The sequence below is a fragment of the Carlito syrichta genome, unplaced genomic scaffold, assembly GCF_000164805.1.
Source record: "Carlito syrichta isolate Samal-C Ts95f unplaced genomic scaffold, Tarsius_syrichta-2.0.1 Scaffold316213, whole genome shotgun sequence".
Taxonomy (NCBI): Eukaryota; Metazoa; Chordata; class Mammalia; order Primates; family Tarsiidae; genus Carlito; species Carlito syrichta.
Window position 1 is genome coordinate 291,880 of NW_007260309.1, and position 5,791 is coordinate 297,670.

The following is a 5,791-nucleotide window of genomic DNA, read 5'->3' on the forward strand; positions in this document are numbered from 1 at the left end:
TTGGAAGGATTTGAGAGTTTAGGGCCACCACCCATGACGTGAAGGACACAGGGGTTGTGGCTCCCACCACATCCGTGTTCAGCTCTGCCACAGACGGTGCAGATGGAAAGGGCAGAAAATCATAGGAGGGTGGAGGCGAGTCACCAGACGGTGCCTGTTCCAGCTGGATTCCTGGGCACCGGCCATCCCTCTTGCTCCATCTCTGTCCGAAAGGCCCCCCAAGGCCCCTGTCTGCCGACTGGCAGGGCCCGTCACCCACCTCGCTGCCCTGCTTCTGGGCGTGCCCATTCCCGGCCGGTGTCACGCGTTGTTCACCAGGAGCTGACCCCTTTCCCTTGCGCGACATCACAGTGGTGTATCCAGAGGGTGACCTCATGCTGGTTGCACGCAGGAGGCAAAAGCTCGCAAGTACTGCAGACGTATTAGGAATCCACATGTCAGGGAGAGGGAGAGGCGTGACTCCCCCCCAAAAGTCATGGGTCTTCTACCCCAAAGATTTATTACAACTCAGGAGTGTGGAGTGTGTCAATGGGGTCCTTCTAAAAGGAAGAATGCAAAATTGTTGCATCTGTCTTCTGCAACTAGCAAAGGGTACAGTTTCTAGTAGAGGTTGTTTGATTTGGAAGCCAACATATTTCTCCCATTTGGAAGTGTTCCTGTAGTCCATTATCTATGTGACCCCAAAGATTGCTGGTTCTGAGTCCAGGTGGCAGTGCCAGCCACTCTGCCCCATAGACCATATGACCTGTGAGAGAGTTCTGGTTAATGTATCAGCAGCAGACAGGGGTGCCACCTGGGATCTTTGGTGGCTCCTGGAGGTGAATCACAGCTCATGCCCTCCATGGTTTGGAGCAAATCCCTGGCATCTTCTGTGAATAACTCCTCCCCTTTGGAGAAACATATCCTGGCCAGCGACTGAGATTTCGCAAACACTGACTGCTTAACTATTGCTCCACCAAGTTACCCTGGCCTGTGCTGTCCATCACACTCTAGGTGTTATCTGCCCACAAAGACATAAAGTTAGGTGTTCACAAGAGAGCTCCGTCGCTGAAATAGAGCCATGTAGACTCGATCAGGTCTGAGCACTTTTGGAGGGTACAAGGGGCACAAAAAGTAGCGCAAGTGCCTGAGGTCCCCATTCCTGCTGCAGTCGCTTCTGTCTCCCAGACTGCGCTTGTGATCTCATGGACGGTTCCCTGTGATTCGCTAACAAAAGTGGAGACTTGGTCTACACGCGACTGTGATTCTGCCTGATCCGCCAACACAACCCGTTAGTGGACAGCTCAGCAACACACCACCATGAAGAACGGTGGTAAAGTCCCGTCCTCCTGGTGGGTAGAGGTTCCGACCGCGCACTTGGCTTTTCACTTGGCATGGAAGGTGAAGTGGCTAAATGTGCAGCTGTTCACCAACTTATTTGTTCCACTGTGCTCACCATAGTGTGGACTTAGCAGAGGGGACTTCGTAATCACGGGGGTGAGATGGCCTGTTCTCTCGATTCCAGTCAGCCTCTTTCCTAGGCTCCTCTGTTGTTGTCCAGTGGGCTCACGGACAAAGTGGCCGTGGTGACGAGGATAAAGCTAGGCCTGGACTCAGCAACAGGGACTTCCACTCACCAAGGCTGACTTGGTTGGCCGTGGCTGGCTGTGCAGTCTGCCAGCAGCAAAAACGAGCACTGAGGTCTCAGTGTGGCTCCATTCTTGGGTGATCCTCCATCCCCCTAGGGTCGGATTGGTTCTTCCAGGTGCCTCCACCATGAAAAATGCAATGTGCTGATTCCACAGGGATAGGCACTCTAGATAGGAACTGGCCTTCCCTGCATGCACTGCTTCTGTCCAAGCTGCCACCTGTGGGCAGACTGAATTCAGATTCGCAGTTATGTCACTCCAAACAGCACTGCTTCTGGTCAGAACTCACTGCAGAGCCAAGCACGTGTGACAATGGGTCTGTGCTCCAGGCCTTCACAGCCTGGCCATGTTCCCCCATCATGAAGCAGCTGGCTCGACACAAAGGTTGAGTTGTCTTTAGAAGACTCAAGCTGGGCTTGGTGGCTCAGCCTGTGATCCTGCGCTTTGGGAGGCTGAGGTGAGTGGATGGCCTGAGCCCCCGGGGTTCGAGACTCACCTGGGCAACTTGGTGAGACCTCATCTCTACAATAAATCAAAAAACTAGCCGGGCATGGTAGTGCGCGCCTGTAGTTCTAGGTACTGGAAGGCTGAGGCAGAAGAATCACTGGAGCCCAGCAGGTCGAGGCTGCGGTGGCCGGCAGCAGCCACTGCACTCCAGTCTGGGAGACAGAGTGAGACTCCAACTCAAAAAAAAAAAGAAGACTCATTTACACACACAGGGCAGTGGCAATGCCTGCAGCCAGGAGCAAGGCTCTCCAGAAAGCATGTGCTGGAAATCGGTATCAGTATATAATGCTGTTTCTTGTGTAGCCAGGATTCACAAGTCCAGGGATCAGGGGATATGAATGTGAGGGGCACCAATCGTCACTTCTCCTAGTGACTCACTCGCAAGATTGTCGCCTCCTCTCTTCACAACTTTGCAGTCTGCTGGCCTAGATGTCTTGGGTCAAGAGGAAGGTGTAAATCCACCAGCGCACACAGCACTGGTTCCATTGAACGGGACATTAAGGTTGCCACTGGCCCCTTTGGGCTTCTCATGGTGAATCATGTGACCGATTACAAAAAGGACCACAACTGCCATGACTATTTTCTTCCTATATTGTTATGTTTGGGTGTGATCTTTGTTTTCTTTACTCTCTTACTTTCTCTTAAAACAGGATATATTGACCTTATAACAGAATGTTAGTATCATTCATTTTATGTAATAGCATGGAAGTTACTGGATATCAGAGGACTAAATATTACTCAAGGGTCTTTTCCCCCTTCTAGGGAAGGAATCCGTGTTTTCAGTTTAGCCAGGACACCTGTACAATAAGCAGAATTATGATCTTTACATTGACTTTGTTTAGAGATTAAGTATGGTTTAGAGAGATACCCACTGTTGCTAAGTTGACTAGGAGTGGATTTGTGATGGTTAAATTTGTATGTCAGCCAGGCTCGGTGGCTCAGCCTGTAATCCCAGCACTTTGGGAGGCCAAAGGGAGTGGATTGCCTGAGCCTGCAGGTTCAAGACCACCCCAGGCAACTTGGTGAGACCTCGTCTCTACAATAAATGAAAAAAATTAGCCAGGCATGGTAGTGGACACCTGTAGTTCCGGCTACTTGGAAGGCTGAGTTGGAAGGATCACCGGAGCCCAGCAGGTCAACGCTGGGGTGGCCGTCTCCAGCCTGGGTGGGGGAGTGAGACTCCAACTCAAAAAAAAAATTTTTTTTGTGCCAAAAAAAATTTGTGTTAAAAGCCCAGGTAGCTGAAAAACATTATATCTAAGTGTGTCCATGAGGGCATTTCCCCAAAATGTTAACATTGCAGTCAGCAGACTGAGTACAGGAGCTCTGCCCTCTCCCGTGTGGGAGGGCCTCACCTCGTCTGCAGAGGGCCCAAACGGAACAAAAGGCAGGGAAGGACAAAACCTCTTCTTGAGCTGGCACATGCGTCTCCTTCCTGTGCTCGTGGGATATCGCGGCTCTGGGGCCTTCGGGCTTTAGGACCCACACCGACATTGCCCCACCTCTGGTTCTCAGACCACAGATCTTGAACTTGGCGTGTACCCTCTGCTTCCCTGGCTCTCGGGCCTTTAAACTCAGACTAAATTACTTTGCCAGCTTTCTTAGTTCCCAGTTTGCAGACAGTTTGTTGGACTTCTTTGTCGCCGTAATTCTATGGGACGGTTGCCATAATAAATCTCCTGTTGAATCATTCTCTCTAAAATTATGTATATTATATTGCTTCTGTTCATCCTGAGAACACTGATTAAGGCAGTGTGTCCGGGAGAGGGACCCCTGGTGCAGGCTTGCAGGCCTTGGACTAAGCCTGAGGAGGTTAGTGAGGCAGCCAGTGTGACCGTAGCAAGCCTGGAGGAGATGCAGGGACGGAGAGAGGAGACAAGGCGCAGGAGGCGGGGCCTGGCAGACTGTGTCCTGGTGGACTGCGCTCTGACCATGTCGTGTCACACGATCGCCGCTTGTAGCTCCAAGTATGAGGTCGCGATTTATAGGAGCTGGGCATCTGGGCACAGCTTGGCCCAGTGCCTCAGCCTCAGGGTCTCACACAAGTCGGCTGCGGGCCTGCGGTCTCCACTGAGGCTCGACTGGGGAGTTTCCTCCAAGCTCAAGCGCTGAAGGTGTTGACGTCATTCACTTTGAAATAAGGACCGCTGTCTTTCTGGACGAGTCTCGCTCCACACAGTACATGGAGGAGTACCAGGACGCCTTCCCCTTCAACGAGCTCAAAGGCGAAACCGTGGACGCCTCCTGAGCTGGAAGTCACCCCATCCCCACCCTGTTTTCTACCAGAGTTCTGACACTGTGACTTTATATAAAATGATTTGAAGGTGGGAAAAAACCACAAAAAACAAAACAAACAAAGAAAGAAGGACCGAATTGCTTCTGTCTGGGGCTTGGGAGCATCCTTCATTCTTTGTCCTGGGGGCTTGTCTGAAGAGATTGTGGAGTCAGTGGGGCTTGCTTATCTAGGGAGAGGGGGAGGGAGAGGCGAGAGGGAGGAAGCACAAGAGGACAGTCAGGAGGAAGTCGCAGTCTTTGACTGCTTAAAAGCTGGGAGCAACACAGCAGCATCCTTGCTGTGTTCTGGGTGGGGCCTTTGTGACCAGACGAGCGGCCTTGTCAAAGGAAACCCAGAGCGGTCTCGCTCCCCTTCTCTGCCATGTGAGGACACAACCCACCCGGTCGATGGTACTTAGGTACAGCAGCCTCCACTAAGGCAGGAGTGGCAGACCATCATGCTTGCTGAGTTTTCTTGGTCAGGAGAGAGTCACCGACCACTCGGGCCTGGGCACCTTGGCAAGGTCTCCCGCCACATGGGCCAAGGGAAGGTACACGGTCTGGTTCTAGACACAACGGCAAGGTGTGCTGCCAGAGGGCGGCAGCATGGGAGGGTTGCTCAACCGCAAGCTCTTGCTGTCTCGGATGGAAAGACGAGGCCGCAGCCAGAGCGACCTTGCCAAGCTCACCCTGGACCGCGGGGCTGTCTGAGCCGTGTCCCACGCTGCTCTCCCCGCTTTCGGCTCTTCCAGCTTGAAGTGTGTGCGTCATCTACGTGGGACCCCAGGCCACGAGTCTCGCAGGTTTTATCTCAGCACGCCCGTGAGTTCCCTAGGAAGGAGATGCTGGCATGATCCCCCCTGCACGTGTTGGGAGACGGGAGATGCCTTGAGACACACTGACCTGCCAGGGTTGCAGAAATAAAAAGTGAAGGTTCTGGCCCCGCTCGGCCTTCTCAAAGCGGGGCCCTGACGGCACCCGCATCTTTCCGGGGATTGTGTTTGCGTAACTGTAAACAGGTAAGGGGTTTGCAGGGGGAGAAAATGGCAGTCTGCTGGCCGGCGGGGCCTTCGTGGAGGTCTGGGGAAGGAAGGCCCAGGAGCTGGGAGCTGGAGGCACTTGCCTCGTTTCCTTGGGGCACAGCCCACACCCGGCTGGGAGCACCGAGGCTCTGTTGCCGCTTCCTGGCCTGAGGCACCGGCCTCGGCAAGACACGAAGTGAGAGCCGCCTGCGACGACTCGGTGCCTCACCCCGACACCTCCGGCCGCTTGGGCCACGCAGCCGCTGGGCGCGGGGGGAGGGTCCGAGGGGCGTCCGGGGGCGCAGAGGGGTCTGTGACAGCCGGCCGGCCGGAAGAGAGGCACAGGCCCTGTCAGACTCC